General features: G+C 50.2%; 1 protein-coding gene across 5 annotated transcripts in view; it reads left to right on the forward strand.

Moving 5' to 3' along the window:
• Nucleotides 1–12,575, forward strand: part of SLC7A1 (solute carrier family 7 member 1) — a 64,516-nt gene that overhangs the window by 20,100 nt on the left and 31,841 nt on the right. For 3 of the 5 annotated variants that reach the window (XM_019736541.3, XM_019736542.3, XM_019736543.3), the window contains one exon: nucleotides 10,144–10,239. The exons of 1 other annotated variant lie outside the window; for it this stretch is intronic. The gene's annotated coding sequence lies outside the window, so the exon portion shown is untranslated. Of the gene's footprint in view, nucleotides 1–1,393; nucleotides 1,525–10,143; nucleotides 10,240–12,575 lie in introns of those variants that run through there. One more of the 5 variants, XM_019736544.3, reaches the window with a different exon arrangement.

Genomic DNA, 12,575 nt, shown 5'->3' on the forward strand with positions numbered 1-12,575 from the left:
ACAAGTAAAAATCCGGTTAAAAATAGTCACTATTAATTCTATTGTTTATATTCATATGTATTTAATATGTTTTGATAGTTTTAAGTCCATATAAGCATTTCTAGGCAATTACCCTCAAATCTTCTACCATCTGAGTTAGCACCGGTGGAAATAAATCAAACCATAAGCTTATTTTATTTTTAAGCTGTATATTTGTGTCGTCCTTTGTCAATTGCAGAATACCACCTGTAATAAAAACACAGCTATCATTCAGAGCACAACACTTTACGAGGTGGTTAGTAATAAGATTTCACATAGGTTAAGAAACGACTACCGCTAACAGCAAACATGCGAGTATGTATAGCACTCATGGTCGCCAGGCGCCCCCAGTACATTGCACACGTCCAGTCATTGAGCCCCTCAAAACTCTGCAGCAGCTATAACTGTTGTCTTCATCTTGCAGGGGGAAAACAGGAAGCTCAGAGAAGTTAAGTAGGTTGTCCTCCATATTTTGAATCCAGTTTTATCTGAGATGTTTTCACCTCCGTCTTGCCTCTGCATTCCTTGATCTTCACAGTGGGGAATAGGCAGGGGTGGGGTGGGAGGTGTAGGTGAGGTGAGTATCCTTATGCCGTTTTCAGATGATTGGACTGAAACAGAGAAGTAGATGACTTGCCCAAGGTTGCACAGCAGGGGCAGGTAGGTCTTGTGAGTCCTCATTACATCAGTGAGCAGATATAAAATGAGACACAGGAACATTTTTTTTCCATCCAGTGTACTTAGCTCAACAAAATCAATAACAGCTTGATCTGAGTGGCCAGAAGCCTGGCCTTTTATTCCGTGCTGAGTCCAGGGCAGGGGAAGGTCAGAAGAGGGAGCTTCCATGTTGTGTCAGAAAACTGCTGCCTCCACCCCCATCCTGACCTTTCTTTTGTTTTAACTGAATTTGTGTAATGTGAGTGGGACGGACGGCTGTGGAGATGGGCTGGAGGCCGTGCTGTGTTCAAGGTCGGGCTTGGTCAGCCACAGAGGTGGGTCCTAGTGGGGGACTGGCCCTGTGGAAGGGGTTTGGGACGAGGCCACATCAGCAGGTGGAGCCCTGATAAGCACCGTTGACATCGAGGAGCTCATCTTCTCATTTATAAAATGAGGGTCGATTGCTGATTTTCTGTACACGTGAAAGACTGAGCAGCGTCTGCGACATCCCAGCTGCTGAGCTTGTGCTGTGTTAAATGGAGGACTTGGAAGTATGTGTGTTTATAATGTGGCGTGTCGTCTACTAAGCACTAAAATCTCCTGGGGCATTTTTGTTAGGGGAGGTCTCCAGCTCACTAGAGAGAGGCGGGCGAGGCCCTGGGTGGCTCAGGCCCTGTCCAGCTGGCGGGGCATAATAGAGGCATTGTCCTGGTCCTGGCCGGACTGCCACATTCCTCAGGTGACATCAGCAGCTGCGGACATCCCGGCCAGCGAGCGCACTGCCTGCCGCTTACAGCCATCAGGGCCCCTGCAGGGAACAGATGGCACTTTCAAATTAAGTAGTCTGAGGTGAGTTAAAGCTCCCGTTCCCAAAGGGTTAGTAGCCTGTGGTCCTGAGGGGCCACCCTGACCAGCCCCAGCCCCCAAGAGCGGAGGGCGGAGGGGAGGGTTTGTGGGCACAGCGGGACCCTGTGGTAGTTCTGTTCCCTCGGAGAGGCCTCCCTCGCTGAGGGGGGGGGGGTGCTTCCCGACAGCTGGGCATGCTCCCTGCTCAGCGCAGCACGGTGGAGGGAGAAGGCCAGAGTGTGGCCCGGGGCACACAGGATGTGATTTCAGACACCCGAGGGCAGAGACGAGCTGGAGGAGTTGTGCAGCCCCACATTTTGGTTTTGCTTTAGACTAACCTCAATGCTTAACGTGTAGCTGAAATGATTGGACAGAGTCCCGTTCTGAAAGCATTTAAGCTGATGGCGTCTGTGGTAAAACTACGTCAGTTACTTGGAGCCAAATACGTGTAAGTCATTCAGCACATTTGAACTTCAGTGGCCCCATTAGTAAAATCAGGGTGTCGATGAGATCGGGGCTTAGCAAACTGGTCTGAAAAGGGCCAGAGAGCACATAGTTTAGGCTTTTTGGGTCACATGTAGTCTCTGTCGAATAACCGTTGTCTTGCTCCTGTTTCTCCTTTTTTGTTCTTAAACAAACTGAATAAAAACCATTCTTAACTCGTGGTCAGTACCAAAATGGGCCGAGTGCTCTAGTGTGCCAACGTGTGGACTAGATTGCTGTTTTCCTAAGTGAACTGTGTGCAAAATGATTTTAGGGAGTGCAGAAAGCGCATGTTTTTATCTTAATAATATGTTAAGTGCGAATTGTGTTAGAACAACAGAGCCCTGAGGTGTCCCCGCTAACTGCCCACATGGCTGTGGCCATCAGGGGAGGAAGCAGGTGGCACTCTGGTCGGGGCATGGAGCTGTTTCATATCTGATTCCAGATCATTTTGGTGGTGCTCCAGGTATGAGAGTAATACCCTTTTCTCAAAAAAAAAGAAAAATTGAATTATGCAAAGGTGGATTCCTTTGAGGAAGTGCTGTAAATACTAGTAACTGCGAGCTGCCCTGGTGCGGCAGCTGCATGGAGGCCGTGTGCGAACAGGCCGTCGGGTGAGTTGGGTCACCTGGTCATGCTTCCCAGCACCGCGTTCCTTGGTTATTTCATGTTTTGTGTGTAGCCCATTGGGGTCATTTCATGCGGATGGAAATGTTCTCAAGAAGAACTCTTACATGAGTTTATAGGAGAAAACTTGAGGACAGAGCAGTTTGTAAATTGAGTCCCGACTGCTAAGTGGCAGGTGTGTGTGGTTCTCCACCTGCCTTTTCTCCCTTCCCTGGGGAAATGGTCCACTGGGTGGGAGCCCTTTGGCATCGTAAGTCACTCGATGCACGTACGTTTCCCTGACCGTGTTCCTGTGTAGCCCTGCAGTGACACTGCCAGCGATTTAGCCCCAGGAGAACAAATGGAGTCTGTCAGAGCACGCACTCGGAGGGGAAGGCTCGCAGATGCTCGCTGAATCCCTGTGGGGTCCCCGGGATGGCACAGGCAGGCTTCTGGGTCTGGAACCTGGGCTGCCCTTGGCAGCTCCCAGCCACATGCGAGGTTCATTTGTCTGCACACGCTTCTTCAGAGCTGCTGCCCCCTGGGGACACGTCTGCCCGTGGGAGTGGGAGTGGCCAGCTGACACTTGCCTGTGGGGAGTTGTGCCAAGCTTGTCAGTGCCCAGGAGAGCAGCTGGACTCCCCTGTCAGGTGCCGCTGGGCATGCGGGGCTGGACCAGGTCTCCTGAGCTTTCGGAACACTCCGTGCCACACTCCGTGCCGGGAGCAGCCCTGCACGGGCCTGTGACCTCCCAAGCTGGGCGTTACTGGGTCTGCCCTGGCACCATGAGGAGAAAAATCACACTGCAGTCCCTCCCAGACTGCATGCACGCTTCTTAACTTTTTTTTTTTTTTCTTTTTAAACAGTTTTATTGATTATAATTTATGTACCATAACGTTCATCTATTTCAAGTATTAATTCAGTGGTTTTTATCAGGGATTGAAACCAAAGTCCTGTTCAGAACCTATTTGCTAAGTGGGAAGATGGCCCCTGTGTCTAACTGAAGTCTCACTGTGGTGACATTGTGGCCCAGCACCCTAGGGGACCTGTTATAGGTCTCCTGTAAACTCTCAGTCATGTCAAAAACCCTGGAGTGTAAGGGTGGGTTTGGAGTAAGATGTGCTGAGCCCACACAGCAAAAGTGTCCCTTACAGCTGGTTTCCCTGTGTGAGCCGGCGGAGTGGCGTGAGCAAGACGCAAGGGCTCAGCCTGAATCCTGAGTGACATCACGCTCAGTGCCTACGAGAGGGCACTGGTACGTCGTAGGCGCTCAGACAAATGCTAGCTGTTATTATTGTTGTTATTGGGGCGTGTTTATCACGGCTGGACCAGAGTCAGAATTCGGAGGGTAGTTGGTGAGAGCATTTAATGGGGTGAGTTGGGGAGGTGGTATGTTCTTCCATGCCCCCACCCCAGCACCCACCCCACTTCCTCTTTCTCCCCACTATTTCCTGCCCTAATTATTTTTGCCTTTTACAGTCTGAGAGGATTTCTGCATTAGATGACTGGTTGGTCCCTTCCAACTCTTACTTAGAACTTACAATTTCATTTTTCAAATTCTCAGGTGTGAAAAATAAAGAGGCTCAGCGCATATTGGCAGGCGGAGGCTTTCTGAGAGGGAGGCCGCCCCCGTGGCCCCTGCACGCTGCCTCACCCTGTGCTTCTTCAGAACCACAGAGTAGAGCCGTCCTTCCACTTGAACACCGAAAGAGGGTGTTTTCCTACCGAAAGGACTTTTTATAAGCTGGCAGTGCAGCTTTAATGTCAAAGTGACTTAGTCTGACCTTTCACACCTCGTCTGTGAAATGCGGACGAGGAGTCCTCCCGGGGCTGCTCTGCACAGGTTGGTCCCCACCCAGCCGTCCTGTCTCTTCAGACTTTTCATCATCCCTGTGTCACACGCAGAGTGAATGAACCTCCAGCAGTGTCCTGGGTGGCAGACTCCGGAGGAGGAAGTGAAGCTGGTCTCACTGCGCACTGTGTGTTTTCCTCGTTTGCTTTCTCATTTTCTGCTGGCCTCTTGTTAGTCTCCGTCCTGGTCTGGGGACATCAGGGCTTCTCCAAGGACGTGTTGATACGGATTTTGTGATGAAGCCATGCTCATTTGCGCACACTGTAGTGTTTTTTGTTTGTTTGTTTGTTTGTTAAACAACATTATTGAATAATAATTTTTAAACTAGTTCACTTCGAAATAAATCTGTAGAGCACTTTGCCCTACCTCGTGGCCACTGTCATGCCCAGGAAGGGGGTTTCCCGGCCTGAGTGCTGCTCCGTATCTTTGCTGTGGGGCAGAGCTGAGCACTGCAGGTGGTCAGCAGCGTCCCTGGCCTCCATACACACAATGCCAACACCACCGGCCCTTCATCGTGACAACCACAAGTGTCCCTTGGGGCCCACATCCCTCCTGTGGAACCACTGCCCTATAGCCTCTGATGTGGCCCTTGCCAGCCTCCGCCGCCTCCCGCAGCTGGCTACGCCCAGACCTGTGACGACGGGGAGAATGGCCTTTGCTGGCCTGTCTCAGGGCACAGCAAAAGATTCCGTGGCCTTTGGAGGAGTAGTTTGCATCTCAGAGGAAGGATGAATCATCAAATTGTGAGTTCAGTGGGCTTTTTCTTGGTGTAGAATGTGCCATAGTAATTTTAGTTTTTGAAGGGTTGCTTTTCGGAGAAATATCTGGCTGTTATTTCCTTCACCACATTTCCTATAGAGTTTGGTATTTTTTTCCCATAATAAGCATGGTACAACCACAAATGTCTTATCTAGATTGTGTGGTCTTTCCAACAGCTTTCATGTTTAATGTTGTTTTTGCCTTGGGGGGGGGGCAGAAATGGGTGCGTCCACAGTACAGGTGGAGTCAGGGTGGACATTGGAAATTGGGAGAAGAGGTGAGATACGCTCTCAGGTGGACACCGGTGTCCATCCCGTGAGTTTTCCTGACGAGCATTAGTAACAGCTGCAAAACCCAGCTATCAGTCCGAAGGTGGCACGGTTATCACTGAGAAACTGGTGAGGGGCAGCATGTCAGGAGGGCACAGAGTTGTCTGTGGGAGCCAGAAGTGTGGGTGGGACGGAGTGTAGGGGACAGTGACACGCAAAAGCATGTGGGTTTCTGTTACCAGGAGTCCCATGATTTGGGGGAAAATCCACAATGCAGTTTCAGGACAGGCGATTGCTCCCAAGTTGCTGTCATCCAGAAAACCATTTCGGAATCGTGAGCTCTTAGCGTTGGTGGGTGCAGCTGTGATGGTCAGCTCGGCGCGGCCCCTACCGTGTCCACACCGCAAGACTGCAGGCTCCGCGGCAGCGGGGAGGAAGGAGCGAGTGTCTGAGCACAGTTCTGCATCCTTCAGTGATGCCTGGAGACCAGCCCTCATGGTTCTGGGGACCCTGCGGGCCTCAGGTCTGGACGCCATCATCTGTTTCTGTCCTAGAACAGAAAAGCTCGTTCATTTAACTCCTTTGTAGGGCTTTCGGCTTCTTAGCCTGTGTTGCCTTTTAACAAGCGAAAAGCTCATGCTGAAATTTCAAAACTATTCCAGCCAAAGCAAACGCCTAATTATGGCTTGCTGTCTCACACTGCAGATGCCCCTCTTCCAGGACTGGGACTCCCTACTTGTCCCTTAGGCCGTTCAGCAGGACCTTGGCCATCCCCAAGGAGCTCTGTCCTTGCCCTGGTTCTTGACTGGAGTCAGGAGACTTAACAGGACCGCCTGATGGCCTTGAATTGTGCTTTCTACTTGCAGCTTCATTCTTGAACATCACCCTGATACCTGACCTTCTCATGGGACGCAGCACCTGCTAAAGCCGGGGCTCGTCGTGTTCCAAATCTCTAATTATCTCATGGAATTGCTTTGGGGGCTTACAAGTGTGCTAACTCCACCTAGTATTTCATCCCTTCTTTCTTTTCAGAGAGGTGTTCCCATTAGTAGAACATGAACTCCACAAAGACAGTTGTTTTGGTCGAGTTAGTCTACTGCTGCATCCCTGGCTTCTAGAACTCTGTCTGGCACTCAGGGCTTTTGTGGGACAAAGAACAGCGCAAAAACTCATTCACGGGCAAAGCAGCTATTTCAGTTGTCAAAACGTTTATGTTTAATAAAATAAATCAAAAAACATTTTTGCTTAATGGAGTGTACCAAATGGAAAGATCTGATTCCTTTTGGTTTATAAATTGTTCAGTACAAATATACTTGCGGGTGTTTTCAGGTTATTTTAGGTATATATTTCCCATCAGTGTGACGGTGGGTGTCACATGATGTCATGGTCATCCCTTAGTTCTTCATGCTTCTGGAAACCTGTCACAGGTGGTGTTGGGACGCTGCTTATTGCATTTATGAAATAAATGACATTGACATCGTTAGGTGTGACGTGTATGTTGCATTCTCATGACTCTTTTTAGTAAGTGAATGTTCAGGTCTGAAAAAATGGAATGAATTGGTTGGAGGGTTCATGGATTAAAGATAAGCAGTACTAATGAACTTACATGCCGTGCGTTCCAATCCGACCCATTGATCTTGATGATTCAGCCTGGCTTGCTGTGTGGTGCGCTGTCCTCTCTTCAGGACGGTGAAGTTGAGTGTGAGCTGCTGGTAGGGCAGGACAGTAAGTGAGCAGTGGTCACTGGCAGGAGCCTGCGGGAGCCTGTGTCGGGCAGGGCTGAGCCCCCGTCCCTGGGCGCCCCGTAAGGCAGTGGCTCTCAAACTCTTTGGTCTGAGTGCCCTCACGCTCTTAGACTATCGAGGGCTCCCACAGCTCTGGCTTAGGTGGGTCTGTGTATCACTGTTTATCCCATTACAAATATTCGTGTATCAGTCCAATGAAAATTATATCAATAAACCATTCTATATGAACATAACTAACATTTTTTGAAAAATAACTTTTCCAAAACAAGAAAAGTGTAATAGGGGTGTCATCTTACACATTTCCAAATCTGCTTAATGTTTAGTTTCATAGACGGCGGTGGGTTCTGTCTGCTTGTGCGTCAGGCGGGTTGGATGTGCTATTTTAGTTGAAATATATAAAGAAACGATGGCCTCAGGGATGCCCTCTTGTGTACTACAGAGCAGTCTGTCCTGCCTCAGCCTGTTACCTGTGGAGGAGTCTGTCCCACTGCATTACCACCTGGATGAATTTTACACATCTGCGAAATTGACACCGTTCATTTCATCATGTTATGTTTTTGTAAAAATCACATTTATTACTATCACTACCATTGTCAAGAGAAATCTCTTTAAGTTTTAGGAAGCTGTTGAGATCTTGGTGATGAATGCAAGTTTTCCAAAATCCTATTTTTTTGCTAGAAAGCTCAAATTTTATCATTGGCAACAGAGATTTCCAGTTGTTTGCCTTCTAGATTCTGCTCCTTTTATTCCAGAGTTTTCTTCTCAAGGTACTGATCCAGTCACGGCTCTCAGTGTCCCTCCCTCCCTCCCTCCTTCCTCCCCTTCTTCCCTCCCTCCCTTTTTTTCTCCCCCCCTCCCTCCCTCCCACAATAATAAAGCATGGTTTTCTTGGCTTGACCTTAAAGACTTTGATGACTTCACCCCCAGACCCAGCACCCTGACTGTTTCCAGCCTTGTTTCTACATTTTTGGGGTGTGTGGGCGGGTGCCTTAAAACAACACAGGTTTGTCACCTGACGGTTTTGGAGGTTGGTTTTGGAGGTTACGTCTGAAATAGGTCTCACTGGTGCTGCCAGGGCTGTGTTTCTTTAAGACTCTTGAGAGAGAATCCGGTTCCTCATCTCCCATCTTCTAGAGGGCCGGCCTTCCTCGGCTCGTTGCTCTCCCCCCCCCCCCCCCCCCACACACACACAGAGCCAGCAAGGCTGGTGGAGCCTGTGTCCCACTGCGTCCCCCTGACACTCTCCCACTCCGTCTTCTGTCTTTTAAGGACCCTGGTGATTACCCTGGGCCCACCCTGGGAAAATCTCCCCATCTCAAAGTCAGCTGATAAATCTCTTTGTTCCTTCTGCAACCTTAATTCCCCCTGGTCAGGGAAACTAGTATAGTTACATGTTCCTGGGATTAGGATTTGACCACAGGTGCTGATGGGGGACATTTTTCTGGCTGTCACTCTCAAGACAGGCGCTCATATGAATTGGCACCTGGGAGCCCATCTCACAGTAGGATGTCTGTATGTCTGTCTCCTCCCTCGGACTGTGAACCTGAGCCTTACTCATCATTGTTTCTCTCAGTGCTCTGTGGTACCTGGCACATGATATAGAGCATCAAAAAATAGCAAAGTGTTGACAGTTTTGGACATTTGATTATGGGCTGTGTTTGAGTGAATGTCCAGCTTCTTTGCTGTGATAATGGCATCACTGTCAGGTCGGGGAGTGTCATTCTTAGGGGTTACCGAAATGCTTAGAGGTCAAGTGTGTCTTGGTAGCAATCGTATCTCGCTCGCATCGGGTTCATGAGAAAAGTGTCTCTTTCTAGAAAGATAAAGCAAATATGCCAAAATGTTAAATATTGGCAAATGCAGATGAGAAGTATGTAAATGTTCATTTAGTTCTTCTGTAAGTTGGGGTGTTTTCAAAATAGAAAGTGGAAAAGAATGTAATATTGATGTGGAAGGAATGTCCGAACAGTATCAGTTAGGATGGAACAGGATTCCCATTGTTGGAAAGCTCGTTTGCTGCTGTGGAAGTTAGAACACTCTGGCTGTTGATGACATCTCTGTGGCCTTTTGGGCATAATAATCTTCTCTGGGTTCACATTAGGTGCAACTCACATTCAGGAAGCTTAATGAAACCTCCAGCTACTAGGTGAGTGTGTGAGGATGTGCAAAGGAGACAAGATGAGAAAAAGGACTTCCTAAGCCTCAGCTAGAAGGTTCTTCTTAGCATGCCCTCTGGAGATGGGCAGAGTGACTCCGCATTCAGGCATGGGGACTCCAGTCACTCCTTCTGCGACTGCAGGCCACGCCCCCAGGCACGACAATGGTGCACATCCTACTTGTAGAACAGTCTGTGGCCCGTCTGGAAGTGATCAGGGCAGTGCATGCTTGGTGCCGTGTGTCAGCTGGTGGGAGCGCTGCATCGTGAAACGGCGGGCTGTACAGCTTGGAGTCCAGTTTCCTGAAGGAACCAGCTAAAGGTTTCTGTCCCCACTGACCTCAGTTCTCAGTGCCAGTGTCAGGAGAGGGTTCACTCTGCTCGTGGCCTCGGAGCCCTCACATACCCACCTCCACGCCCTAGATTTGTGGAAATCGCCCGTGTGGGAGATGCTTCGGCAGCCTTGTTATTTGAATTCTGATCTGTTTGTTGAGGTGATGTGGTAGAATCTCTGAGTTGGAGGTCATCTCGTCCGGTCTCCTGTCTCCTGAAGTCCCTCCGTGACACCCCTGCCCCATGATGCTCAGGTCTGGTGATGTGCCCCTCACCTCCTCAGCCCTTCGTCCTGCCTTCAGTTGGTGGGACAGCTGGGGTGTCCTTGCGCGTGCTGAGCAGAACTTCCAGAAGCAGTTCTCCTGGAGCAGCCCCAGGCCCGGAGGTTCTGGCGTCTGACGTCTCTTCTTTGCCCCTCAGGAGCCTGAAGCCCTCATCTCATCCCTCCTGAGACGTCTTTGCTCCACGACCCAGGCGTCAGGTGACAAGGTGACAAGGCCTCGCATCGCACCCCAGGTACAGTCAGCTCTTCAGCTCCCCAGAGGGATGAGTGTCACTTGCGTGCTGGAATATGTTGTTCACTTAGACCTTCAGACGGCTGTTAATGTTTTAAGTGAACTGACAATAAAATCCCTCAGTTGTCGCCCTTTTAAAATTTATAACTGCTGTGCTTTTTCAGACTCATCTAGCACTGGCTTCTCATCAGAAAACAGGTTTGCCTTTTCACCATGGTGGGTTTCTTCAATTCCTCCATTTCCTTCCACTGGAACGCTTAGCATCCTGCAGCGGGTGAGCCCGTCTGCACAGGTGCCTGGCTGCGGCCGTGCTGCGGAGAGGATGGGCCACGGCCCTGGGCGCCCTGTGCTCCATGTGGGTGCTGGTGTGCAGTGTACCCGGGATGCCTCCAGCCTTGTTTCTGCCTTTGGCTCTGGGAGGCTTTGCATTTCTCAAGGTCAAAGGCTGGCTCCAGTTTCTCCCTTGCTCCCAAACTGTTCGTCTTGCCCCTGTTCCTTTCCCTCTTCTGTCTTTCACTCCTTTACTTAAGAATTCTCCTGTAGCTTGTTCTTGGGTTTAGGTGCTGTAGAGCAGTGTGTTTCAGGCAGGTCCTCGGGCTCCCAGAGTCCTGAGGGGGCACAGGAGCCAGGCGGGCACGGCGGGGTGAGGTGCAGGGTAGCCAGGGGGCCTTGGCACCCCCACCCCTCTTTAAATAAAGAGCAGCTCCAGTTTCGTCTGATTCTCATTTGGGTTTGACATAGGATGTAGTTTGGGAGGAAAGGGTTTTGCTGTTAAAATACTTGAAGGTTTTTGTTCCAGTTATTTTTCAATTAAAAAAAAGTTGACCCTGTAGAGAGAGATTTCATCATTATCACTGTTTATTTATCACACACACACAAAATGGAGGTTGTTTCTCAGGGTGTGAGTGTGTTTGTCTAAAGAACCCCACCTGACAGCCTTCTGGCTCCTCTTCTTACAGTGCCCAGGGGCCGCCCATGCTCCTAGTGCCGAGCCTACAGCCCTATTAGGGGTGCGCATACAGTGGGGACCAGTGGCCCATGCGGAGTGTTTCCTCAGCAGGACTTCGTGGGGGATGTAGCCAGTGGCCTTTGCCAGCGGCTCTGAGTTGCTACTCTGACCTAGACGGAAGGAGGAGGGGCTCCCCGAGCTCCTAGTTCTGGGGGCGGGTGGGGGAGTGGTTACGGCTCTAAGTAATGTTGGAGGCCGCTGCAACCTTGTAACTGTCAGGAGCAAAGGTGGAGAGTTACCAGGTGTACTTTCCCAAAGATAGTCAGGAAGATTAGGTCCTTGCCAGAAGGGAAGTGGGAGGGGGCTCCCCGAGTGCCAGGAGCCACTGTAAGCCTCCGATATTCTTTTCTTTCCTTCTCCTTCCGGCAATTATTTAGTAAAAGGGCTTAGAGTGAGTACTTCTGCATTCTTCCTCGTCCTGCTGCAACAGTCAGATGCCCCTCGGCGGTGGTAGCAGACATTCTCCCTCTGTTACCTAACACCAGACCTGGTGGGGGGTGAGTGTTCCTCTGAGTGAAAAGCCTACATCAGACTGTTCTGTCTTGCGGTGAACAGTGCTAGGACCACATGCATGGGAAGCCCTCGATGGCTCTTAGGTCCTTGGGCACAGGTCCTGAACTGTGTCTAAATCGGGACTCCACAACCTGCTAGACACCACTGGATGTCGCCCCTTCTTGGGTGAAGAGATGCAAACCAGATGACAGAAGTGGTGCGTCTCCTGGCCTTTCGGTCTCTCGCCAAGCCTGTGTGTGCTCTTTGGGTGCTCAGTCTCCTCCAGCCAGGAGGGTGGAGGCTCCGATCGCTCCCTCATTCCCTGAGCACCTAGGAGGGGGCGGCACGTAGGGGCCGTGAGATACGTATTTGTTGACCGGATGGGTGGTTGCTTGTGTCTTCCTGCCCAGCCTGTGACCACCCTGAGAGCAGAGACTAGAACTGCGGCACAGCGTAGATACACAATTTTTAAAAACTGAAAACATAGCCATTTGGTGTATGCCATTCTTCCAGAAGGAGGAAACTGTTTCCCAGTCAGCCTTAACGAAGGAAAAATAAGTTTCGGGTGAAGTAAAGGTTAAGTCAACCATCGAAGCTGAGAAGGTGAAAGAAATGCTGAGGCCCTGACGTTTTGCTCAGAGAATGAATGCAAACTCATTACCTCCTGGCTGCTGGGACCATGGCTTAGTCAGAATAGATCTCCCACATGTAACAGCTCCAACACACAGCTGTTTCTCCAAGTTTCTCTGGTCAGGAGACGTAGTGCAGCGGAGCTGGTGCTGTGCTGAGTCCCGCAAGGCTGCCCTCAGGTGCTGACCGGGGCCGGGTTCTCATCT

Source organism: Rhinolophus sinicus, chromosome 16, assembly GCF_057876585.1.
Source record: "Rhinolophus sinicus isolate RSI-liver-muscle chromosome 16, RSI-T2T, whole genome shotgun sequence".
In the NCBI taxonomy this organism is placed as follows: Eukaryota; Metazoa; Chordata; class Mammalia; order Chiroptera; family Rhinolophidae; genus Rhinolophus; species Rhinolophus sinicus.